This window comes from Mus caroli, chromosome 15, assembly GCF_900094665.2.
Source record: "Mus caroli chromosome 15, CAROLI_EIJ_v1.1, whole genome shotgun sequence".
NCBI lineage: Eukaryota > Metazoa > Chordata > Mammalia > Rodentia > Muridae > Mus > Mus caroli.
The window spans coordinates 62,467,086-62,494,351 of record NC_034584.1 but is presented as its reverse complement, the minus strand read 5'-3'; the positions used below and the strand labels follow the sequence as shown (position 1 = coordinate 62,494,351).

At 39.7% G+C, this 27,266-nt stretch overlaps 1 pseudogene; it reads right to left on the bottom strand.

Annotated features, from left to right (window-relative positions):
• Positions 1–5,318: 5,318 nt before the first annotated feature.
• LOC110310064 lies at positions 5,319–17,192 on the bottom strand (annotated as a pseudogene).
• Between the last annotated feature and the right edge of the window lie 10,074 nt (positions 17,193–27,266).

Here is a 27,266-nt window from a genome sequence, read left to right as displayed (position 1 = left end):
GGGTGAGAGCTACATCACGCATTGGCAGGAGGCCTCACTTCTTCACTTCTCTACAGACTACACATCCACATGATGTACCATCTGGCTTCCCTCAGAGCAGATGAATGGCTTCCCATGAACAGACCAAATGAATGCTGAAGACACTTTTATACCCTCATCTTGGAAGTTACATATCAGCACTTCTTCATTATCCTGCTAACAGCCAGTCAAGAATGGAGGCAGGTCCATGATTACACAACGAACTTTAGTCTTAAAACAGTTGCACCACTGGCTGACAGAGGGATTGCATCTATGAGCTGGAACTACTCGGTTGAGCCAACCTCAAGTTCCTGATCCCTGTAAGTTATAGAATAAAGTTTGTTCTTTTGAGCACATTGTTTTGTGGTGATTTCTTAGGCAACAATAGATAACTAATATAGCCACTTCTCTCAAGCCCCCAAGGCATAATACTGCTTCAGCAGTTTACAGTTATTGCTTTGAAAACAATTATAAATATGTTTATCACCTTTACAGTTCACAGTTCTCTTCCTTATGCTCATTTCACAGAATAATCATTCTCATCCCTTCCCCAGCAGTAGTAAAATTCCAAGGGATTCACTTTTGCTGGTGCTCGGCAGAGTATATCGAACACTAAGGTCCTCAGAGCCAGATAGATTGGATTATTTTAACGATGCGAATTTTCATACACAGACTGCTACAGGTACAGATCAATGAGATTTTGCGAATGCACACTTCTGTTGACCAAGAGCATCACAGAGGGAAGAGTCGTGAGCTGTTATCTGAGGGAAGGTTTGGAAGTGCCTGACCATTACTCTGTTCAAGACATATTAAAATAGAAGGCTGTGTGTGTGTGTGTGTGTGTGTGTGTGTGTGTGTGTGTGTGTGTGTGTCTTTCATTCGAGGATCCAAAACATTTGGGTGGGTAGCTTGCTAACCCATTTTCCCCTCTGATATTTCTGAATTATTATTTACTAAAATCTATTTCCCATCCTGGCCACCACAAACCGAGTCCTGGAGCCCTTCTGTGCCCTGACCCACTACTCATTTTCTTAATAAATTAATTTCTTACACTCCATATTCCATTCCCCACTGCCCCCCCAACTACCCTCTGACTACTCCACATCCCACACCTCCTCCCCACCACCCCCATCCCACCTGACCTCTAAACTCTCTGGGGACACCAGTCTCTTGAGGGCTAGGTACATCATCTCTGAATGAGCACAGACCCAGAATGTCCTCTACTGAATGTGTGTTGGGGGCCTCAGATCAGCTGGTGTATGCTGCCTGTTTGGTGGTCCAGTGCTTGAGAGATCTCGGGGCTCTAGATTAATTGAGACTGCTGGTCCTCCTACAGGATCATCCTTCTCCTCAGCTTCTTTCAGTCTTCCCTAATTTAACAACAGGGGTCAGATGCTTCTGTCCATTGCTTGGATGCAAATATCTGCATCTGACTCTTTCAGCTGCTTGTTGGGTCTTTCAGAGCGTAGTCATGATAGGTCCCTTTTGGTGAGCTCTCCATATCCTCAGTAATAGTGTCAGGCCTTGGGACCTCCCCTTGACCTGGATCCCACTTTGGCCCTGTTGCTGGACCTTCTTTTCCTCAGGCTCCTCTCCATTTCCATTCCTGTAATTCTTTCACACAGGAACAATTATGGGTCAGAGATGTGACTGTGGGATGGCAAAAGTAGGGATAGGGAACTTATAGAGCCCACCTCCAGCAGGAAAACAGGACATCAAGTGAGGAATGGGGTTGCCATCCCACAGTCACATCTTTGATTCACTACTCTTGCATCTTGGCAGCATCTCTGTCTCTGTCCTACACTTCTCAGAGGGGGACCTTCTCCTCCCAGGCAATGGTGATTCTCCTCTCCTGTTCCCTCTCATTCCTTGCCTGGGAACATCACAATCCTACCTCTGTCTCCCTACCCAGTAGTTGCCACTGGCAACTTAATTTAGCAATTAGAACCATCTGGGGGCAGGGACTGTCAGACGTGAGAATTATTGTGTAATTTGGGAACCTAATTGACATAATATAAGCAATAAACCAAATCCACATGTATATAGTAATATTTCATTGTGAACTAACTTGGTTATTTCCTGATAACAACTATTGATGGTGGATTTACTCTATAGACTAATTACTTGCTTCCAAATCATCTTTCATAAAGTACCTGTTCAACTCCTAGACACTTTTAAATGTCCTTTTTAAATTATTAATTCATGGGGTCATTATATATTACAGCTCTAAGTATTTTTTTTCAGAAGTACATGAATGATTTCTTTCAACAGGTAGTGTTCCCTTCTATCTTATTAATGGGCTGTTTCTTAATGACTAGGGATTTTTAAATTTGATGAAGTTTTATTTTTTAATTTTTTATTTCTTTTGGAGTGAGTACTTGTTTGATTCTTTCTAAGAACTCTTTACCTAACTAAAGATCAATATGTGCTGTATTGACTTCAGTTGTATTGATAGTATCATCTTTTTCACACATACACACACACACACACACACACACACACACACACACACACACATGAGATCAGTCTAGGGTCCATTTTAATGCTTGAGTAGGAAAACCTTGAGATCCTTTCTACCCCAGTTGTTGAATAGCTGTTCCTTTCCTGTTAAATAGTGTGCTTATTTATTTACTTGCTGAAAATCAAGTGATCCAAACATGGGGGTCTAGTTTGGATCCTTTCACTGTGTTGTATTGATTTATTTGCTCACCTTAGGTGAATGCCACATGGCAGTTATGGCTGAGATTTATAGCAAGTTTAGAAATCAGACAGCACAAACCTTCCACATTCTTTAATCAAGATTTTAGTATTTTCTATGTACTTTGTTTTCCATGTAAATTTGAGAAGTAATTCAACTTACACAAATATTGTGCAGCTTTTGCAAAGTTGCACTGTTCAGACAACTTTTCCATTTCATTCCAAGTTGTTGTGTTTACTTTATTGTTTCATTATTTCTTTAAGATACGTACTTTTCCCCCATCTTTCCTTCTTCCTAGAGTTTCTCTATACTTATTCTGCTTCAGGTTCTCTGAGGCTTTTGAATCTATGGGCAGAGTTTTTAAATTAAATTTGTGAAATTCTGAAAATTATTTCCTTAAATATTTTTAAATTATTTACTTATTGAAATTATGATTTATATCATTTTTCCATCTCTTTTCTTCCTCCAAACATGCTCATTTACTTCTTCTTGTTCTTTCAAATTCATGACCTCCTTTTTCATGTATGTAGAATAGATGATAGATAGATAGATATAGATATAGATATAGATAGATAAACATATATATACATATATATACACATATATAAAGGCATATTCCATATACTCATTTATATATTATATAGTATATAGTTATATATTTTGTATCAAATATTATATATAATATATGCATTTAAGTGCAACTTGCTCAGTCTACATAGTGTTACTTGTATGTACGTTTTCAGGGATGACCACTTGTTATTGGATAACTGATTGCTGTGCTCTTCCCTGGGGAAGAATATTTTCTGCCATTTTGTCTACATCCTCTCCTTTAGAGGCCTTGCTTATGCATAAAGTAAACATTTGCTCTTAAATCACAGATCATTGGAGCTTATTTTCTTTTTCTCAAGCCTTTTACTTATGTTTTTGAATTAGGATTCTCTCTCTTTCTCTTTCTCTGTGTGTGTATATGTGTGCATAAGTGTTCTTTTTTGCACAAGTTTGCGCACATATATGTTCCTGTTTGTGTGTGTGTACACACTTCACCTTACATTTTGAGACAAAGTTATCCACTGAACATGAAGATCACCAAGTATGCTACACTGGCTGGCCAGCAAGTCTCAGGAATTTTCCTGTCCCTGACCTCCAACCCAGTTCAGGGATTACAGGTCTATGCCACCTGTGATCTAAATTTTTCAGGATGCTGGGGTTCTCAATTCAGATCTTCCTGCTTATACAGGAAATCTTTCAACCTGAGCTGACTCCTAACCCCCTACCTCACTGGATTATTTCTATAAATTTATCTCACAGGACCTCTACTGTCTTCTCACATATAGTAAATTATTAAATAAATGTTAATTATTATATAAGTTATAACTTCAAACTCATCCTTATAAAATATTCTCCGTTTCTGAGATAGTTTGATTTTTCAATGGTTATGTCCATATTTTCTTTTATATTCTTAAAGTTATCTATTTATTTAATTTTGTAAAACCTCTTATTACAAGCATAGAGTTCTGTCCCTTACATGCAAACTTGATAATCAAGTCAGGTAAAGAAAGTTTTGATTACAGAAATATTGGAGAAAAAAACAAGATACTTCTGTAGGATGTAATTTCCCTTCCAATGGAATGTTCCCAGTGAGAGGAGGAGGGAGAGAGTGGGGGTGTGTCAGGAGTAAAGAGGGGACCTTAAGACAGGATCTCACTATTTATCCCTGGCTAGCTTCAAACTCAGAGATCCACCTGCCTCTGCCTCCCAAGTGCTGTCATTAAAGGAGAGTGTCACCATGTCCAACCTCTGTGTTTTTAAAAACAATGTGTAATACAAGTTGACTTTGAACTCATAGAAATCCTCCTACTTCCACCTCCAAAATACTGGGATTAAAGGTCTGGGTCACCATGATCTGCAAACACTCTGTTTTATCTTTGTCCCATGTGTTCTACACTTCCCTCAAACTCATTAGTGGTCAAAGATGACCTTGACCTCCTGATCTTCCTGCCTTTAAAGTAAAACCAGAGTTTTCTTATTGCTGGGCAATAATTCCAGACTCCCCAAACCTTCGTTCTTAAAAGTGCTATATAGATTAATAATAGTTCCCCTGTAAAGGGATATTTTCTTTTAAATCAGTATTTTCATTCCTCTTTAAAACTCATTTATTAATTTGGGATTAAAATCAGTGCACTTTACCACTGAGCTGTAACCCCAAGCCTCTCTTATCCCAGCTCTGTTTTCTCCTAGGATCAAAGCTAAGTACTTTTGCATCACTTTAATAATGTTTAAAGCAAGTCTTTGACAATTTTACCAACACGATTCTTCTAATAACCCCCTATGATTTGCCTCCATATTCCATTCACCTTTCCCTGTGCTATTAACCTGGTATTTTTGCTTGCAGTTGTGAGTAAAAAGCAATTCCCAATTACAGTAAATTCAGTGCCCTTGCTACATGTTCTGGCCTCTGCTGAAGAGAGAAAACAAAGAAGGGGCATAAAAGACTGTGGGTAGAGGTCGTGAACTACTAGAAGCCCAGCTTATGTATCAAAACCAGGCTCTTTTGACTTGTGACCAGCAGATGAATCCTTAGTGGTTTGGAGAAGAAGAAAGGCTACTTCAGAAAAAGCACAGAGATTGGATTTTTAGAGGCTATGCAGGCCAAGAATACATCCCCACACTGCTTCTCCACACATCGTTGCTGCAGCACTTACTGTCCTACTTCCTGATAATGGAAGGGTGCTCACAACCAGATGTCCCTCACTGAGGCTGGGGCAGCAGTGTCACCGAGGACCCACTCACCAATTCAACATTCATCTGAGGAGACACCACCTCAGGAGCCAGACCTGTGACCATTTTCACAGATTGTCTCAGAAGTTGCCTCTACCATGTGAGCCTCGAAGCCTCCGTTCATATGGTGCTTAGGATTGCTGTCTATAGTTGTAGGAATCAGAGTAGTCTACATTTTCAGAGTGGGTGGAAGCAACATCTTGCTCTGCTGGGAAGGTGGCTGTTGTTGTAAGTTGACTCTAACTTTCTGAAGGGACTGTCACATGGCCTGGGGTGGAAGAGGGTGCTTCAGAATAATGACTTGCTATTGAGTTGAGGGATGAGGCATCTGTTCTCACGGAAGGGGCTACAGTCAGGGTACAGCCAGTTGCACAGAAGGCAGGAGCTGCTGCAGCCTGCAATGCTGACCGAGTGACAACCTCTTGGCTGGGTTGGGTAGTAGTTGTATTTGTTTGGTCTAGTGGAGCCCCAGGGAGGTAACCACTGTGGCCGGGATAATAATAACCATTCCTCCTTGAGACATTGTAATAAAGGAGGGCAACATTTGCTTGGTAATATTCAACTTGGTAATATTGGGATGATTCAGCCCCAGAAGATGCTGGGTTTGCCACTTAAGATAATGTGGAATTAACTACAGTACAAGGGGGCAAAGCAGGTGATTCTGTTGAGGTTGGTGGTGGAGATGACGGGATCTCAATAGTCACAGGAGGTGGTGAAGGAGTCCATAATGTGGGATCTATTTCCACAGTAGCCTGACGCTCCCTCTTCTCTTTATAAGCAGTTAGCACATTGAGATACTTTCTTGGACACTTCAGTTTTCCATTTATACCCATTTTTTCTCTTCTCCAAGACTGTTCCACCAGAAAGCCGTGATCTTTGAAACCTCACTAAAGGTGTCAGAAGGATTCTGTCCCTTCATGGCAGCCTGAGGATCATGAAAGAATAATGCATACACATAGACTGGCTTCTGGTGTTCTTTAGGGTTCCTCTTTTTCTCTTATTTGGAGCCTTTTGCCTTTTCCCTGTTTTCACTGTCTTCTGCCTGGATGTTGTCTCTGGGTATCATCAAAACCATCCTTGTGAAGTGAATGGCAGGAGAAGGAGTAGCTTAAAGATGGTCCTCAAATAACTGGACATGTGGCAAGGTCAAACCTACTGGGAAATTCAGGGACTGATCAATAGTGGTCACATGACTCTGCTCTACTAAGTCAGATGTCATGTCTGTACATCAACTGTAATAGGTGGGCTGCCATTACACTGAGTTCCTAGAGAAATGTCTAGGTCTATAGTCAAGCAGCCACTCAGGAGTCCCTCCTCCACACCACCAACCTGGTCCATAAAGCCTTAGGTCACGCCCATCCAATGTCTGTAACCCATGTTGAGCTGAGAAGCTCCCATGGTGTGAAGAAGAGGGATAGAAGTGGCCAACCACATCTGAGACAGCCAGTAAGGGATCAGAATCCAGGGATGTAGCTGGGATTTCAAATTCCCTATTACTCAAGCTTTGTGTATGAAATGTCTCAAGCCTCTGACTGAAAAGGGCGAAAGGGCCCAGTGACCTTCAGGTGATTATCATTTCCTCTGGGAATCTTTGTCTTCACACCTGTCTTAAATGGTATTAAAAAGTATGGTAGTTTTTTCAAAGCCTCTGCCTTCAAATTTTAAATGGGTATATTGGCTTGTGGTTACTTTCCATTGATTTATTTTTGGACACCTTACAGCTCACTCTAATGACTTCCTTTCATGTCTAACAATTTTTAATTTATTCTTTCAATTTTTTTGAGAGCCTCATATGTGAGTATAAACATCATTTATGCTCCTCATTCCCATGTCCTATGTCCCTCCAACCACCTCTCAGTTCACTAACTCTTTTTTAATTATTTTACATATATATATGTAAATATAAATTATACATAAATATATGTAAATGGACTAATATATGTAATATTACATATGTTTGTCTGTGTATACATTAGTAAATTTACTGTTGTTTTTTGTACATGTGCTTAGGGCTGGCTGCTTGGAAATAGATAGACTAATTGGGTGGGGGAGTATCTCATACCCTGAGAAAATTGGTTCTCTCTCTCTCTCAGCATCCACTGATTGCCTGTAGCTCTTTATTAAGGAATGGAGCCTTGTCAAACTTCTTCTATCCTCTTTGATATGTCCACTGATGTTGTTTTTATGTTTGTTTGGACAGCCATATTGTTAAGAGTTAATTAGTATAGCTTCCCTGTCATGTCTAGAAGACATTGTATCACAGAAAGCAACCTGGACCTCTGGCTATTATAATCTTTCCTCCCACTTGGCCATGGTTTTTCCTGAGCTTTAGGTACAGAAGTTGTGTTGTCTTTATGTCAGTTGGGGTTGGGCCCCGCACAATAATTTATTTTCTGCATACAGGCTAGGTGTGGATCTCTGTAATAGCCTCCACTTGTTTCCCCAAGAAGTTTCTTTGATGAGGGGTGAGAGCTACACTTATCTGTGGGCATTGTGTGCCAAATCTTCTCTAGGGATAGTCAATATACTCATGCCTATATACCCAAGAGAGAGTACTCATCACAAACCAAAGTAATGATTTTACTAATTTCTAATCAGGCGAAGTAATGAATTTTTTTATTGATATTGCTAAGAGGAGTATGGGAGATAGGTAATGTAGAGGAAAGAGTGAAGACTCAAAATCAGCTCGATCACCCTAAATTCCACCAAAACCCATGTTAAGTCATGAAAGCTGTAATTCTGCGATCCTAGATGCTAGAGCTCTCTATAGATTTTACAGGCAGTTTGATAGTTCAAAATATGTCTCTCTCTCTCTCTCTCTCTCTCTCTCTCTCTCTCTCTCTCTCTCTCCTCAGTTTCATTGCTCATTGACTGCACAGAAACTCTTCCTTAGAATTTTTTTTTAACTCCTTCTTATACTGCAGGGGAAAGACCTCAAGAATTTTTTTTTTTTTTTTTTTTGCATTTCCAGACAAATGACCCTTTGTTCATCATGTTAGGCTCAGAAGTTCCTCCTCCTGCATGGAAAATACATTTCAATTGAGAGGAAACTGCCATATAATGGTGTGTATAAGATTAAGTATTTAGAAAACTGTTATACATATACATATATATCTCCTATAGTTTGTAGCTTCTACCTCTAGTACTCTCTGAAGTAAACTCAGTGCCAACTTTTTAAGCTCAGCAATATCATTTCAGGTGGACTACCATCATTCCATGTACAACTTAGAATATGCCCCTAAGCTGAAAGATAGAAAAAAAATGTGAAGTTCATCATGTGTGATTATCATTGGATTTCAGACTTTCAGTCCTGAGTTGCTTGATGTCCAGTGCCTAGAAACATTATCTTCATATAATTTTTTATAGTTTTATCAACATTTGGGTCAGTACGATCTGTCTGTATTAGTTATTTCATTGTGGCCAAAGCCAAATGTATTTCTCTCTCTTGTCCTGACATTATCTTGTTGTATGACCTTGGTCAACTTAATTCATCTGATATGTTTTCAGTTTGTTTGTTTACAAATGGAGGTCAACATATTTAGACTCCAAAGTCAATAAGAATTGCCTTCTGGGATATTTGACTCATATCTGAATCTCCAAAGCTTAACATGATACCTAGCTTGTAGAAAGGTGTCAACACTTGTTCATTATTGAATTGTATTAATTCACCACTTTGCCCATTCATTCCAGAAAGGTTACTAATTAAACACCTCACAGAGACATTGCAAAGAATATACCAAGTAGAATCATTTATGTAATATGTTCAGTGCAAAACTTTGCTCAGAGTAAAAATGTAGGACATTATAAATATTTTAAAAATCATTGCTATATATAATTGGAGTATAATTATACTTTCAGAACTAAGTCTTACAGAGACAACATTGAAGGAATAAAATTAATAGCATCAACCTACCTTATGTTATGTCCTTACTGAATAGTATGTGAATGTCCCCACTAACCTAAAAGGTTATGAGGTCAGCTCAGCCATATGACTTATTCTATTCCCTGGAGATACTGTAAACAAAGTGCTCTTGATGTGATAGGCAGAGATCTGATTGGCTGGCCACTGGGTATTTGTGTTTTCATCCAGGTGAGGTTAACAGGCTAGCTAGGTAAATCTGTATATCCCTGAAGGATCAGTGTCACTGATCAGAGTAAAGAGTCTCTCCACTTAGATAGTTTGTAAACAAGCCATAATTTCTTGTCTAGTATGAACCACAGCTGCAGCAGAGAGGACAGAAGAATGAAGAACAAGAGAATGCCAGATAAATGAGGCTCCAGGGTGACATGCATGCCTCTGCCCTCTGGCAATGCAGCATCTGTTTGATTAACATTATCCTCTTCACAGTCTACTTTAGCTTCCACAGTGCTACTCACATTGGTGACCTCTGTCAATACTGCTGCCTGTTAATGGACAAATAACAGAATTGTATGTCATCATTTTACAGAGAAGAAATTAGAGCCAGAGAAAAACAATGGGCCTAGGCCAAGGAACCAAAACCAGGAACTTGGAAAAAATCTAGTTGGGAATGCTCAGAACAGAGCATTTTCACTGTTTTCATGATCTAAAATCATGGATTTTACCCTGGATGGTGACCATTGAGCTGAAAAAACAAGGCCTTCATGCAGAAACCTGAGCAAGTCAAAACCAGTAGAGCCCAAGGAATCACCAAGCCCAACTCTCTTAAAATGCAGAAGGTAAAACAAAATGGACTCTTCACTTACTGAAATCCAACAGCCAGTTTGCAGTAGAACCTAGTCTGGGCTTATATATCCCAGTGTGCATAATGCATATATCCTCACTCATGCTGGTTCTGTAAAAGCCTTTCTGGCCTCTGGCTTTACAAAATCAAAGAGAACAAGACAATGACAGCTTTGGGACATGGACACAGCTGAGCCCCAGACTCTGGGACAGCCTGTGGGTCAATTTGATAGGTTACTATCAAAGAGGGTCTTTATGAAGGAAGTGCTTTGAGCCCCCATCAGCACCATGGTTAGTTCCTCTACCCTTAAGCTGAGCCAAGCTGTATTGATCAAGTTCAGTTGGGAAATAAATTACAGACGTTGATCTATAAAGAAATTCAATCTAGAGATGGACCAAACTATTGTCAGTATTCCTTATTAGGCATTTCACACCACAGGCTAACTGACACAAACAAACAGGCCCCAAACAAAGGCAGGCTTTCAGGGCAAAGATAAAAATGACAGTATAGCCAGGGAACACAAGTCCAGCAAACATGGTAATTGACTGCTTTTTAATAACCAACAAATGAATCCTCTAATGGTTCCTCTGAGAAGTAAGATTAAAAGAAACTGCATTAACTGAGGGGGACCAAATGACTTAAACTTCAAACTTGGCTTTTATAGCATTCATAAGAAGAACATGGGATTCTATCAGAAAGTATATTCTACCAAGAATACAAACTTTCCTTTCTTTAATTAGGAGGAAGAAGGGATGGAGAAATGGGGGGAGTCTTCTGGGTAAGAGAAAAACAACAAAGAGATCGACCCTCAATTTCAAAATTGCTTAGCAAAAGCAATTTTAATTGCCACTTTTGTTATAAAAGATTAAAGGTAGTTATGTCTTCGTGCAGCTCACTTAAAACAATCAATACATTCCTCAGTAGTTATGTGCAAATCAAATTTTTGTAAATCAAATCCAATTTTAAATGTCCTTAGAGAGCACCATATTTCAAGGAATCCCTTTAGCAAATCTTTTTATAAGACCTAAAACTATGCCCTAATTTATTAGTTTAATTTTTTTTAAATGATGATAAGTCAAGACAATGAAATGTTTCCCTCACTCTGTGTGGAGGAGAAAAGGATGGAAAATGAAATGGAAGCGAAGCATCTTAGTGAACACAGGATAATGGCCAGTGACACCCCTGGTGACAGGTTCCTAAGCATCATAGTGAGCTTTTGTGACTTCTCCATTCACAGGAAAACACTGAGCAGCAAGGAGTGTTTAACATGAAGACAATGAGAGATAGAAGCAAGGGATTTCCTAGACAGAATTTGAAGCTCCGTCTGCTCCAGCCTGGCTCACAGGTTCTCCTTTGAGACATTCCAGAATAATGAATATTTAGGTAGACCTTAGTAACCGCTTGAATGTATTGTGGCATTCATTCATAAATTAACTCATTAAATATTTATTGGGCCTTAAATTCAAGGGGGAACTAGGTTTGAGGGAAACAGGAAAATTTTCACACACTGTTCACTTTATAGAATTAATCTCCCTGGAAGGGTAGGCATAAATAAGTACTAATGCAGACAATGAACACAGGCAATGGATATTTTTGCACTTGTGATACATTCTAGGAATTTTAACTCTTTCAAGCTCTATGAATTAAGATGGGTCTTCTCAAAAGCTCACAGAGTGAGAATTCCCTTCCCAATGCAACAGTGTTGAGAATTCCACATGTAAGGGTGACTTGGTCACCACAAGAACCCTGATCATACCAAGGGACTGGTTTTCCTGAACACAGGTTCTTGAGGAGAAAGGCTGATGCCTGCTCTCCTTCCCCCAATAACCCCAGCTTGCTAGCCATGGCCTCTCACCAGGTCATGCTTTCTTTCCACATAATGATGCATCAAGATTTCAAGGCAGCTTCTCAGGGCTGGACTGTCCAGCCTCTATAGTAAAGACCAAACTGGTTATAAGTTACCGTCTCAGGTATTTTATTATAGAAGTATAAAATAGGCTGAGATAGAATGCTGTAAAATTTGTTCACAATAAATTTATCTAAGGAAATTGCATTTAAGGCCTGAAAGAAGCTGGAGAGATGGCTTAGTAGCTATGCCCACATTGGTTGGTTCACGATTGCCTATAACTTCAGCTGCAAGGGAACTGGATGCTTTTGACCTCAGTGGGCACCCACACTCACATTCCCATACCTACACATGTGCACATATAATTAAAAACAAATCTTAAAAACTAAGAGTGAGGAAGATAGACAGAGGCTAAGACAAAGAGAAACACTTAGAGCTCAGTGTGTTCCAGTTTGTAAATTCCACATAGGTTTGAAAAGCTCACTCTGGCTTTGTTGTGCAAAAAATAGTAGAGGGAAAGATTGGAAACAGGGTGGAGTCAGGGTGGAAGATGCTAGTTGCTTAGGCCAATATTCTGACCAGAAAGAGAGACAGAAGGAGGTTCTGCTGGAAAGCTATGGGGAGCTGAACTAACAGAGTGGCTGGCTAGATGAGAGCAAAGAGAAGGATGATGTGATGGTTAATCTTGATTTTCAACTTGATTGGATCTGGGATCAAAAAGGGCAAGATTATAACTAATCCTCCCACCCCAGGCCATCAGCACCAGTTTGGGACTGTTGAGTCATCCAACTGAATGGAATGAGTAGCTAGTGGACTCTCAGGCTCTCTGGTGTGAAGACAGCCAATGTTGGACTACCCAGCTCCAATAACTTGAGCCAGTGTAATAAATCCCCTTTACAATGCATATCCTTTCTATCCATTTTCTTCCTCTAGCAAACCCTAGGTGGCAGAGGGGGCCTCTGCATGCTTGCATTTGAAAAACAGCACTGGTATTCACAGCAACTGAGTGCATCCAGGCAAGAGTAAGCTGGGATGGAAATATTTGGAATAGTTGACTATTGACATGGTGATGTGGCTTGGAAGCAATGAAGATGGTTAGTAACTGAGTTATTCTAACCCAGCAGACTGTCTTCATTCTACAGGAAGGCCAGAGTGCCACAGTCCTCCAGCACTGGTTCACAGTTAAAATATATAGATTCAATATCCAGAGAGAACAAAGTTATAGAGGAGCTAAGGTATTAGGGTATTACATGGTCATTCGTGTAATACATGGTCATAGGGTAATACATGGGCAGGGGCTGAGTGACAAGAAGCAGTAGAGTCATAGGAATACAGCTGGAGTTGAACTTCTTATGTTCTCACTCAGTGGCTTAGGCTCTTATGATTATGCCATTGAGTTAATGATAGCATACAAGCAATATAATTGACCTTTGATGCCCACAAGGTCTCTAATGGGTGGCAATGTAATGCCACATCGGAACTCAGAACTTGGGAATAAGTGTTTATAAGATATTAAGTTCGAAGTCTATTTGAGGCATGTAACATACCAGACAGGTGTGATACTTGGCAAAACTACTCATCACTGCCATATTAGGCAGCAAAAGGATTGTCTGGAAAGATGATAGCTGGCGTTTAGTTCTATTTTGTTAGTCAATTTATCCATTTCCTTAGGTTGCACATAACCAAATGGTACCTGATACATTAGTGAAAGCTATTAGTTAGGATTAATTATGGCCCATGTACATGAACTGGGAAAATCCAAGTCACTCCTAGAAATGAAGCAGTTGAAACAGAAGTACCCTGCTTCCTCCAGTAGGCCAGTGTGAATAACCTCAACTAGGAACTGCCAGTGTAGACATAGACATTTGCTACCAGGTCAGGGAAGGCTGTTGACAGTGATGCAGTATAGAGTGGCAGCACATTGTGTCACTTACTGTCCTTGACTTAACTCCTTCTGAAATCATTTTGCTCTTGGTTTTTATCTGGGCCTGTAGTCTTTTAGTTTCTGTTCAAAGTTGTTACTTTGTCACCTGAAATTTGAAAATCCATGGCCGACTTTTTTTTATTAGATATTTTCTTTATTTACATTTCAAATGTTATTCAAAGAGTCCCCTATATGCCCCTCTGCCCTGACATGGCCACATTTTATGCGTGCGAAATTTCATTTTTCTTGCACCTTAGTGATCAAACTACATGCCTAGAATTGACTAAAAGTTCAATTTCCCTGTCCCTTGGAATTCCTCCTGATGCCCAATTTCCAGGAATGGAATCTACAGATTGTGTGGTCACACTGAAATCTGTGGATACAGGAAGATGGGTTACAGTAAATGGCACTCTCAGAATGACAAGGATCAGAAGAAGAAAACACAAGCAGATTGTGGTACTGAATTATGGCAATGTTGAAGCACTAAGAAGATGAACTTACCTAACCAGGTGTCTTCTATCCACAGGAGAGAGGCATTCTTTTCAGACTGAATGCCAAAGTTACATAAGCTATGTAGACCAAAGGGTACATGCCATACTATTCTAAATTAAAGATTCTCTATTGCCCAAAGGCCATGTTTGAGACACACATTTGAAACACAAACTACAGGAAAAATGACTTAAGTAGATTTGAAATATCTAACAGTCTACACTCCAGAAATACATCTATTAATTTGCATATGTGCATCTAAAATTCCAGAAAAACCTGAAGTGGTATATAGACTTGAGGAAAAATAAATAGCCTTCTCAGAGTCCTTTTCTTGGAGGCAAGATTGGCTGGTGCCGAGATTTCATGTCTAAGGTGAGGAATATGTTAGCTACTGCAATAGAAAGGAGGGAGCAAGCATGCAGCCAGGCACCACCTTGTAGAGCAAAGGAACTAACATTCTAGAGTCTAAAATTAGAAATTACATCATGCTCTGGGGATTCCACCAGACTGGTGTTTGCTGCATTGTCATCACTTTCTGAATAATCTTAATATTCAGGAAATAATATTCTCTGAGGAAAAGCCAGCATCAAGGTCAAGGTCTTCAGTGTGTCCTGTCTCCCTTCCATTTTGCCACTTCTCCTTTATCACATCTTGCCAAAGCTATTTATGTCTGTGGAGAGTTAGCAGGAAGATCACATATTGTACAGAGAATGGGGTGTTAAATTTATGCAAAGGGAAGCAATGTGTTGTGGCAAAAAATTATTTATTGCATGGCATCTCCCTTGAGGGTTAGTCTCTTGCTAGAGTTTTAAGGATGGCAGCTCTATATTTGTCTTGTGGCAGAGCCATCCTCCTGCCTGACGCCCACTGCCAGTGCCAAGAGCATTTATGTAAAGTCGTGATGCAAACCTGCCACCTTTGGGAGGCACGATCTGGTCTAACAGAGTGTGTTTCCTCAGAGTCACTTGTGTTCTGAAAGGGGTGCATTTTCAGCCAGCAAGGAGGACAGATGAGAAAAGTGTTGGGTATCCTGGAATCATCACACATCCCAGTAGACATTGTGTTGAAGTCTGAGGATTTTAGGAAGTCGTGTGCTGTCATTTAGTAAAAAAATAAAATAAAAGCTACATGCCATGTCTAACCCTTGCTAGTATGGGTCTTGGAAAGTTAGTTGACAACTATGAGCTTCTTGTCTGTTGCTTAAATTTGAATATGAAACACACTTCCAGGCTCATGTTTTTAAGGTTTCTTCCCAGCCAGTGGTGCTATTTGGGGAGGTTGTGAAAGTTTTAGGAACCATGTAGCAGCTTGTGGAAGCAGGTCATTGAGAGAGAGCCTTCGAAGATTTCCTTGGTCCCCTACTTCTGCTGCACTCTCTGCTTCCTGGTCTGGAGCTATGTGAGCAAGTCTTGACACAGATTCCCACTGCACTGAACTCACCTGCTCCACCATGCCTTCCCCACTACCACAATGAATGAAGCCCTTTGAAACCACAAGCACAAGCAAACCACCCCTCCCTTACACTATCTCGGTCAGGAACTGCAGTCACAGCCATGCAAATGAAGAGCACTCCTTCCCATCTGTACTGTGCTGTGAGAGGTGAAGCTCAGTGTCACAGGAAGATGCTAGATTTGGATTCATTTCTCCTTCCACCTTTAATAACATTAAATACTAAGGCATTAGTTAATGTAAAGATGATCCTCTCCTAGGAGCATATGACTAACTCTCCTTAAACAGAGATAGCAATTTCTTGGTACACATATCCACACCTTCCTCCTTCCTTTCTTTCACCAGGCATTTCTTTGACTATACTTCTCCTTGAAGACATTTCAGGAGTCTTCTCAACACGGTGCTTCAGGTGGTCACGAAAAGTCGGAGGAAATATAAAGTCAAGCACTTCTCCATCTGTGAGCCACATCATGTTCATAAATTATTCTGTTGATTAGTACATCAGGAGTGTGCAGATGGTTTTAATGTACATTAAATGTACAAATGGCCCTCTAGGTGCTTAGAGGACAAGCACTTGTGAAAGATGTGCCAACATATTCTGATTCACACATTGCAGTCACAGAATATCGATCTCTGTTTTGGACATTAATATCCCACAGCATATGTTCTTAAGAGGAGAACTGTGTCAGCTCATCTTCAGCTTCTCTGGTATGTCCAGGGTCATTGCTGCTTAGGAAGGCAGTGTGCATCAGAGGTGAAGGAGCCAAGTTTATGGTAAGATCACCTCTGCTATGTCTAAGTTATATGAATCTGGCTAAGTCAAATAAGCTTACTGAGCCTCAGTTTCCCAATTGTACAAGGGGGCACAATGAATGTCCAATGCCAGGCCGGTTGTGGGGATTCTAAGAGATGGTTCAGGTAAAGGACAGAGTAAAGCCACAGGCTTATCTTCAGCTGTGTTTATTATCATTACTCTCATCGCTATCATCACTGTCATCATCATTGTCATACCCACTAACATCAAAACAATCACCACTAATATCACCATTCAGTTCATTATTACCATCTTCATAATCATCATTACTGTCATCATTATCACCAGTATGACCATCATCATTACCCTCATCACCCTCATCTGGAATTCCATACAAAATGGAAGATTCCAAGAAGCCGAAAATAAGTCTACAGAATAATAAAAAAGAAGCTGGGAAAAGCAATGCCACAGAGCACTTACTTGGCATATCCAAGTAGCTCAGACAGAGTTGCCAATGTAGTTGATGATACCATAATTCTCACATATGGGCTGCCTTGTCCTTGCAAGCTTCTTATCCTGGTCACCTTATGGTTCCTCCTTCCACTTACTCCACTAGACCAAAGGAAAGCATTTGCATCACCATGGACCTCCCACCAAAGAGCAAAAGCAGAGGCTCAGGTCATCAGGAGCGCACATAAATAAGCAACAACAACAACAACAAAAAATGTTTCTTGTTGGAAATCACAGTGATCTTGGATCGGTTGTTACTTTAATAGAACTTGACTGGTCTAAGGTGTTGGTATTTCATTCTTATGACCCATAATCATTAGCCATACAAAGGATACAAAAGAGTTCCTTCTCATATAGAAAATTACTCTGTTAATAACAGCTATATGGAAAACAGAGGGGAATGCCTCAGAGGGTGAACGATCTAGAAGATGCATTCCTGTATTCACATCTCCTCAGTTTTTAGGAGGAAGTGGGTCAGAGATCATCATCAGGACCAGTCATTGAGTTTAATGTGCTGATATTTACTAACTCAGGGAAAAGATGTACCATACACATTGTTTCCAAACATCCTTGACCACAGAACCCAACACATCTCACCAGTAAAATATCACTATCACTCTGCAAAGAGCACCACGGGGTAAAACTGCTTTTTATAAAACATATTTCAAGAAATGCTGTGTTGACAGCCTCATGACTGGAACTGGGTTTGGGCGACATAGTATCTCAGAGGGGTTTTATAGCTCTAAGGGCTTTATGGGTTAGTCATGATCTGAGCCCTTAAAGAGGATGCCAAAGATGCATTTGCAGTATGGAGGCACTGATGTTCTGGTTACAATGAAGAATTTGACACTCAGGATGAGTGCATCTGAATCTGACTTCCTTCCACTTTGACTTTGTATTTTATCTTGAGAAGCTCAATTCATCTACTGCTAAGGATTCTCATCCTGATAATATGTCTAATCGTTTTTGCAAAGCCCATATCCACATCTTTTAGTACTGCCTTTGCACAATCTTCCTACTTTTACAAACCTTACATACTAGTGAAATTCTGGATTTTCTAGCTTTGTTCAGCAGATATTCTTATTTTCCCCTCATAGACTTTTATCTTTTGACTCATTGACTATTATATTCTTCGGATTTATCTTCCAGTTCTCTAGTTATCTTTTTCAGCTACGTCTAGCTTGATATTTGACTAACATGGTAGATTCTTAAGTTCAGGAACTCAATTCTTACTGTCTAGTCATTCAAGTTTCTTTTTCTGTAAAGTAATACAGCTTTCTTTAAAATGTCTTATTGTCTCTTTATGGTTACTGCTTTTCTGTTCATTTAATTAATACTTTTAGAATATTCCTTCTGTGTAGTCCCTTTGGACTGTTCTGTTGTCTCAGTGTCTTGGAAATGTTGGGTCCCCTGTTAACCATGATCATTGAAATTCTCCTGTGGTGAGCCATTGCTCATGTAATTTGTATGTGCTTTTGGTTAATTCATCTTCTGAGAAAGCTAATTTTGTCTTGTGGGAAATGTATGCATTTGAGGAGTAAATCTGTGCTTCTAAGCACTTTGTTTTGTCTCTCATCAAGGGCTGCAGGAATGCTATAACACAAGAATCATGTTTTATACTAATATACTGAGCTGAGGTTTCTGAACTTGCATTATGGAGTCCATTTTTCAAATTCACCTGCACTGCAGGGTTGGATTCCGCCCCCATAGAGCACTGTTTGAAGAAGTACTTCCTTTTTAATTCCTACCTTCATAATTGCATTTTTCTATTCTATTTCTTATTAAGGATTTAGGTTCTATCTAAATTTCAGCTTTCTATAGCCTCAGTTAATACTTCTTGCCTATCATAAAGTGTAGACTATGTATATGTGATATTGCCAGGCTAGGCAAATTAAATGTATTTTCTATATTCATTGCTGTCTTCTCTTCTCTAAGGGTGCCACACTCTCTCAACTGATTCTCTATTGTGCTTAGTAATTTTCCTTATTTGGAAACTAAAGTAAAGTCATTCACTTTATCTTTTAAAATTATTATGCTTTACTAATCAATTCTGTTAATTCATGATATAGCTCCAGCATATAAGATTCTGCATTATCTCAGACTGTATACTAGTCAAGATTAGAACAATCTACTCATTAGTCTCTTATAAAGCTGATTCAACATTTTGTAATTCATTGGCTAATATTATGATAAAATAGATCATTATTTTAGTGAATTCAACACAGTGTAAAGTAATAAATGCTCAATAAATATTGGGCATTATTATTTTGCCATTAAATACATAAACACTTGGAAAGTGTTAGAAGATATTTTAAAAAACAGTAGTGGTCTTTTCAATCAGTGATTTCTAGTTTTGTTTTTGTCTGTCTGTCTGTCTGTTTGTTGGTTTGTTTGTTTGTTGGATTTGCTGTTGTTGTTTTGTTTTGTTTTTACCTAAAGACAGAGTGGGCTCCTAGGAAGAGTCATGAACTTCCTTTCTCTAACACCTCTGAAGTCTTGGGCACAGACATGTGTTTGAAATTGTGTAGGTAGATTTCAGTAGCCAAGAACTGAGTGTGCAATTCCACTATTTTTCATCAGACCAAACAAGAGTTGAAGGATCTGACCTTAGGAATTTTGTGAGTAATAATTAGACACAGAGGGACTATGATAGCAAGAGAAATAACAGTTTGAAAGAAGGGTAGTAGAGAAGGATCTGTGTTACCAAGGCAGTCTATAAAGGAGCACAAATCCCACCCTGACTTGGGAGTCCTGTGGACTCTGATCCTCACTCTCCTTCTCTCTGTGGCCCTAGCTTAGGAGCCAGGAAAGAACTTGGGGTAGAAGTAAAGTTGGGCCCTTGCAATAGAAGCATTAGAGACCATACACAGTAATAAATAGGCATGAAGAGAATTAGTAGGTCTTACTTAGTCATGATCCTTGGCACCCAACACAGTTTCCCAGCTACTGATTAAGGCAACTGTTATTTCATTGCTATTGTTCACCAGATAGACACTCTTGAGCCTCCATCTGAGGTTCACTTAGACATTCACTTTGAGGGCCTGGCTTCTGTATAATGTTGGATTTCATTTCTGTTTCTAAACGATATAACTTGGTGGTGCTTCAGTGTCCATTTCTCTTTTCTTTCAGCACTCTGTATTTCTGAAAGGCAATTTCCCCATGCCCTCAACTTGTATTTAAGCCACAACTCATTATTCCCCCCCCCCTTAGGTTTTTTTTTCAATTTTTTATTAGATATTTTCTTCGTTTACATTTCAAATGCTATCCCAAAAGTCCCCTATATCCTCAACTCACCCTGCTCCTCTACCCACCCACTCCCACTTCTTGGCCCTAGTGTTCCCCTGTACTGGGGCATATAAAGTTTGCAAGACCAAGGGGTCTCTCTTCCCAATGATGGCTAACTAGGCCATCTTCTGATACATATGCAGCTAGAGAAACAAGCTCGGGGGGGGGGTTACTGGTTAGTTCATATTGTTGTTCCATCTATTGGGTTGCAGACCTCTTCAGCTCCTTGGGTACTTTCTCTAGCTCCTCCATTGGGGGCCCCATGTTCCATCCAATAGATGACAATGATCATCCACTTCTGTATTTGGCAGGCACTAGCATAGCCTCAAAAGAGACAGCTATATCAGGGTCCTTTCAGCAAAATCTTGCTGGCATATGCAAGAGTGTCTGCTTTTGATGGCTGATTATGGGATGGATCCCCTAGTGGGGCAGTCTCTGGATGGTCCATCCTTTCATCTCAGCTCCAAACTTTATCTCTGTAACTCCTTCCATGGGTATTTTGTTCCGCAATCTAAGGAGGGACAAAGTATCCACACTTTGGTTTTCCTTCTTCTTGAGTTTCAAGTGTTTTGCAAATTGTATCTTGGGTATTCTATGTTTCTGGGCTAATATCCACTAATCAATGAGTGCATATCATGTGAATTCTTTGGTGGTTGGGTTACCTCACCCAGGATGATCCCCTCCAGATCTATCCATTTGCCTAAGAATTTCATAAATTCATTGTTTTAAATAGCTGAGTAGTACTCCATTGTGTAAATGTACCACATTTTCTGTATCCATTTCTCTGTTGAGGGACATCTGAGTTCTTTCCAGCTTCTGGCTATTATAAATAAGGCTGCTATGAACATAGTGGAGCATGTGTTCTTATTACCAGTTGGAACATCTTCTGGATATATACCAAGGAGAGATATTGCGGGATCCTCTGCTAGTCCTATGTCAAGTTTTCTGAGGAACCTCCAGACTGATTTCCAGAGTAATTGTACAAGCTTGAAATCCCACCAACAATGGAGGAGTGTTCCTCTTTCTTCACATCCTTGCCAGNANCTGCTGTCACCTAAATTTTTGATCTTAGCCATTCTGGCTGGTGTGAGGTGGAATCTCAGGGTTGTTTTGATTTGCATTTCCCTGATGATTAAGGATGTTGAACATTTTTTTTCAGGTGCTTCTCAGCTATTTGGTATTCCTCAGGTGAGAATTCCTTGTTTAGCTCTGAGCCCCATTTTTAATGGGGTTATTTGATTTTCTGGAGCTCTCCACCTTCTTGAGTTCTTTGTATATATTGGAAGTTAGTCCCCTATCAGATTTAGGATTGGTGAAAATCCTTTCCCAATCTGTTGGTGGCCTTTTTGTCTTATTGACAGTGTCTTTTGCCTTACAGAAGCTTTGCAATTTTATGAAGTCTCATTTGTCAATTCTAGATCTTATAGCACAAAGCATTGGTTGTTCTGTTGAGGAATTTTCCCCCTGTGCCCATATCTTTGAGGCTTTTTTCCCACTTTCTCCTCTATAAGTTTCAGAGTCTCTGGTTTTATGTGGAGTTCCTTGAACCATTTAGACTTGCCACAACTCATTAGTAAACCACTTTTCCTCCATAATATTTGAAGCCTAAAGAGGCTCTTCTCTGACTGAAGCCTGGAAGTCATGTCTGGATAGTGCGGCCCACTATGAACATTTAGGGCTCAATCTGCCTCTGAACTCCAATAAGCTAGTTCCCCATACTTAATCCATTCTGCTATCTTTGCAAAGATATTTAAAGGTCTTTGAATTCTGGACTTACTCCTGTTGACATTTTAAAAAATGTATTCTTGGGCCAGGCGTGGTGGCACACGCCTTTAATCCCAGCACTTGGGAGGCAGAGGCAGGCGGATTTCTGAGTTCGAGGCCAGCCTGGTCTACAAAGTGAGTTCCAGGACAGCCAGGGCTACACAGAGAAACCCTGTCTCGAAAAACCAAAAAAAAAAAAATGTATTCTTAGAACTGATTCTGTTGGAATTAAGAAGAAGACAGGATGAAATCAAGAGCTTGGCAAGAGAAGGAATCCTTCTTAATGTAAATGACCCAAGTTTATGGGAGTTCTTAAACCTAAGTCTAAAGAAATTTCTCTGATTTTCTATTTTCCATTTATTTATTTATTTATTTATTTATTTATTTATTTATTTATGTCTACTGACATTCATCTACTGGTTATTATATTTATGTGTGTCTGTTTGCATGTACCGAAATGTTAGATGAAGGCACATACATTGTCCACCATCTACTAATGACTGTACAATAAAAATGTACCAGGGCTTTTAGTGGAGACCTGTACAATATTTAAGCACACAAGTCACAAGAATTGAAACCTGAGCCAATTTCTATGTTCATTTCATGTTTTGTCTCAGTCATGATGATAAGATAGTAGAAAAGGTGTATAGAACCAATTCAGAACATTCACCTTTGTTCTACCTTGTAAATTTCGAAGTCTAGGTTTTAAAAACAGATAAGCTGTTACTAAGAAATGTTAAGTGTTTAGGAAGGAGGGGATGGATTACTCTGAATAGAAAGGACAAGATGAATTTGGAATATCTGGAACTGCCTGATAGAAAAGAGAGAGGGTCCTGGGTGTAATGGGAAGAAATCAAAGAGGGAAAAATTCTCCTAGAGAACCTGTAGAGAACAGAATTAGGAAAGAGAAATGTGTAACAAGGGATATTTTTTCCTTAATTTTGCTGAGGATTGTGCTTTGTAAGTTTTCTCCATTGCATAACTGTCAGCCCACATTGTTCACTAATGGTTTGGTAGGAGTGGAGTCTTCAGGGGGAATGGAACAGCTGTTAAAGTCTGCAGCCAGGTGGGTAATGAGATAAACTAGAGACATTGCATGTGGCCAGTACGTTTGAAGGATGGGCTTATAATTGACATATGGTTTACATTCCTTAATACTGTGTACTAGGGAGAAGTTAGATGAAATCTCATACTGAGACACACCAAGACATCTACTCTAGCTTATGCCAAAGGAAGATAATTGATGAAACTGCCCAATGTGTTTTTCTTATAAGAATACAAGTGCCTTCACACAAAAGTTGCAGAAGAAACCTAAGAGGTAAGTCATCAGTCCCCACTGGGTAGATCAGACTCCTTTTCCTTCCCCTGTAATTGGCATCCTCAACTTTTCCATGTTCTTCTGTAGAGTGTTACAGACAGACTACAGATAGACTCTTCAAAAATAATGTACATCCTTGGGAAAAACTTTGATCTCTAGATTCCCGGTTAATGGATACTTGTTATAGTTTAACCCTCAATGGTCTGTGTGCAGACTGAGTCCCAGTATAATGGCACTGAGAGGTGGTAAAACTTTTAGAGACAGATTTAGTTATAGTTCTGCTGCTGTAACACATTGTCTGACCAATGGAACTTGAGGAAAGAGGTGTTTGTTTTGTCTCACAATGACAGAGTGCAGACCGTTATGGCTAGAAGGACATAGTGACAGGAACATGAAGCAGCTGGTCACATTTTGTCCAGTCAGAAAGCAGAGAGATGACAGCTGGTATTCTAATCACTTTCTTCTTTTTCTTCTTAACTGCATCTAAACCCCTGACCCATAGAAGCAAGCAAAAATGTGATTGCTATTTTCATTAAATAGTCCGTAGAATAATGCCACCCATGCTTTCGTGGGTTTTCCTGCCTCAAAAACCCTAAATCTAAAAACATTCTCACAGACATTCCCAGAGGTTTGTCTGCTGGGTGATTCTTGATCCTGTCATGTTGACAATCTATGTAGATCATCATGGAGGTGGGGCTTAGAGAAAGAAGACTGGGGCTTGTGAGTACCACCCCGGAGGCAGAACAATGCACACATCCTGGGCATGCATTAAGTCCTGCAGGATTAAACTGAAGGCTGTGAGAGATGACTATAGCATCATTTGGCTTTCTCTGTTCATTCTTATTTCCTCTTTCACCAAGTAACTGGGCTTCTCTTCTATACACACCACTCTTGCGTGTGTTCCAACAATGTGATGCTTAGCGATGTTGCAATGACTGTATAAAGGCTCTTGCTAGATATACTGCTGTCTTGTGAACTTTTAGCCTTCAAAACAGTGAGCTAAATAAATCTCTTTTCTCTATAAATATTGATCTCATACTTTTTTTGTTATAGCAACAGAAAACAGACTAAGAGAGAGACAAACCAGAGAGAAACATGTCTAATAGAGATGAAGTGGGGCTTTCAACTAACAGCAAGTATTATACTCCTAAAAATAAATGAGTGAATGCATTTTATGTTTTTCATCCCAAGCTGCCTGTACTTACATCATGTGAGACATGGATGAAATATTCTACTTAACTGCCTCTAAACTCCTGACCCATGGAAGCAAGCAAAAATGTGGTTGCTAATTTCTTTTTTTCTAATTTAGTTTTATTTTTAATTTAATTTTTACAATCCATATTCTATTCCATGCCCCCCCACACCCTGTCTGCACCACATCTCACACCTCCTCCCCACCCCCACCTCACCTAACCTCCAAACTCCCTGGGGCCTCCAGTCTCTTGAGGGTTAGTTGTGTCATCTCTGAATGAACACAGACCCGGAGGTCCTACATCACTACATTGCCATTAAGCCCCACATGCTTTTCTGCATAAGCATCTTTTTTGTTGTTCTGAGTTATTCTTCCCGTTAACATGGTTTGTTGTCATCTCTCTCTTGCCCTTGGAGAGGGAGGCTCTGAAAAGTTTACTGAATAGGCTCATTTGGGGCCTGGTAAATCAAGAGTTCATAGGTTCCTCCTGATAATGAGTTTGAAGAAATTGAAATAACAAAATACAAACTCTAGGGAGTTGACCTATATTGTGCAAGCAGCTGCTGGTTGAGGTCTTTGTCCTCTTTCCTCAGAGGATAATTAGTACCTAAAGTTGTGAAGTGCCCTTCACACAAGGATGCCAGACAAGACCCTTTCTTGGGACATCACAGAGAAGGTGATCTCCAAGGAAGTCTAATTAAAAATGTGTTTGCTTGTAAGCAGCCAGCATTTGGTTATTAAGATGCCTGTCAGCACTTACGAGTTTGTCATCATAATAGATTCTTTTTCATCAGAAGTTTGTTCATCACATCAAGGACTTTAGGCTACATTTGACCTTCAGGTACAAATACCCTGGGATAGATATATGGCTCACAGGATATTCTATACAACTATTAGAGGGTTTTATTTACACAACTGGAAAGAACTGTGTGGAGGTGGTACTAGTGAGAGGAAGGTGTGGTGACAGAAGCCTTCTCACTTAAGGATGCTTGCTGAAACTGGAATCAGGGTTTGCTATTATTGATTCAGATACCCGGGGTCAACTCTAGTGTCATTCTTTAGTGTAAAATGTTGAGAAGATTCTCAGTGTCCTTCTGAGCCTGGTATTAAGACTTTTTAGTAAATTATAATTTCTTTCTACATAACAAGAGTCCAAGTGTAGGAGTCTGGGTCACAGGTCTACCATATTCTACATTATTTCAACTTCAGTTTTACAGCTGGCACTGAGAAGGACACATGTATGCAAAGAAATGGTCAAATGTACTTGGGAAATCGGTGAGAAAATAAAATCACATTTAAAGCCTGCTCCTTGATTTGTCTATACTGTTTACCTAATGGAGGCCTAACATTAGGCATAAGGTTTGAATGTTTATATAACCCTTGTATATGTGTGTGTGTGTGTGTGTGCATGTGAAAAAGAGAGAGATAATGTGATTGATTTCCTTGATTTACATCATATTTTAAGGTTTCTATTCAGAGCTGCTCCTTATGTCCTGAGACTCAGGGAAGCCATCTTACCCCATCTTCAATCTTGGGTGATAAAACACAGAGGTTAAAGCTTCAATTTTTGGAAAGGAGAGTTGGAACAAGACTCTATTTTATAATATTTGTCTAAATTTCTTATATTTAAGCTTTTGAGACTTTGTTTTTGTTTGTTTCTTTGTTTCTTTGTTTGTTTGTTTGATGCAGTATATCCCTATGTAGTTCTAGTCTGGAACTTGCAATGTAGATCAGCCTGGGGCTGAAATAATGGGGATCTATCAATCTCTACCTCCCAAGTTCTGGGATTAAAGAATGTGCCACCACATCAAACAAAATACTTTATATTTTCCAAATGAATACTACTAAGATGGCTAAACTCTTCTCTCTAGATGTATCTATGTCATCCTCCGGATTAGGATAGACTCAAAGACTCAGAAATAGTGGAGATTGAACTATTCAGGTGATGTACTCAGTCACTCCCATATTAAAACATGAGCCCAACTAGCTATTAGATACCCTGTATGTAGTGAAAAAATGCAGCGTGCGAGCATTTGACTCCTAGTATGGAAATTTCTGGATTTATTATAGGTTTCAGATACGGCAAATCCATTGTAAGTTGCAAAGTCACTGGGTAAAGAAGGCATCCAGCCGGGTGGTGGTGGCACACACCTTTAATCCCAGCACTTGGGAGGCAGAGGCAGGTAGATTTCTGAGTTTGAGGCCAGCCTGGTCTACAAAGTGAGTTCCAGGATAGCCAGGGCTATACAGAGAAACCCTGTCTCAAAAAACCAAAAAAACAAAAAACAAGAAAAAACAAAACAAAACAAAAAGGCATTCAGTGTACCTGGGCTACTGAGCAGGTTAGCTTAATAAAAGAATACCATAGCAGCTCAGTTTCATCCCTGTGTGATCACATGTCTACCTGCAATCTGCAGCTCACTTCCACTGCCAACTTTCCAGACAGGGTTATCATACTCCACAGCACTAATCTGGGGATGATCAAAATTCAGAAGATCCCCTCATGATCTGCCTGACTGGGAACTGTGGTTCCTTAGG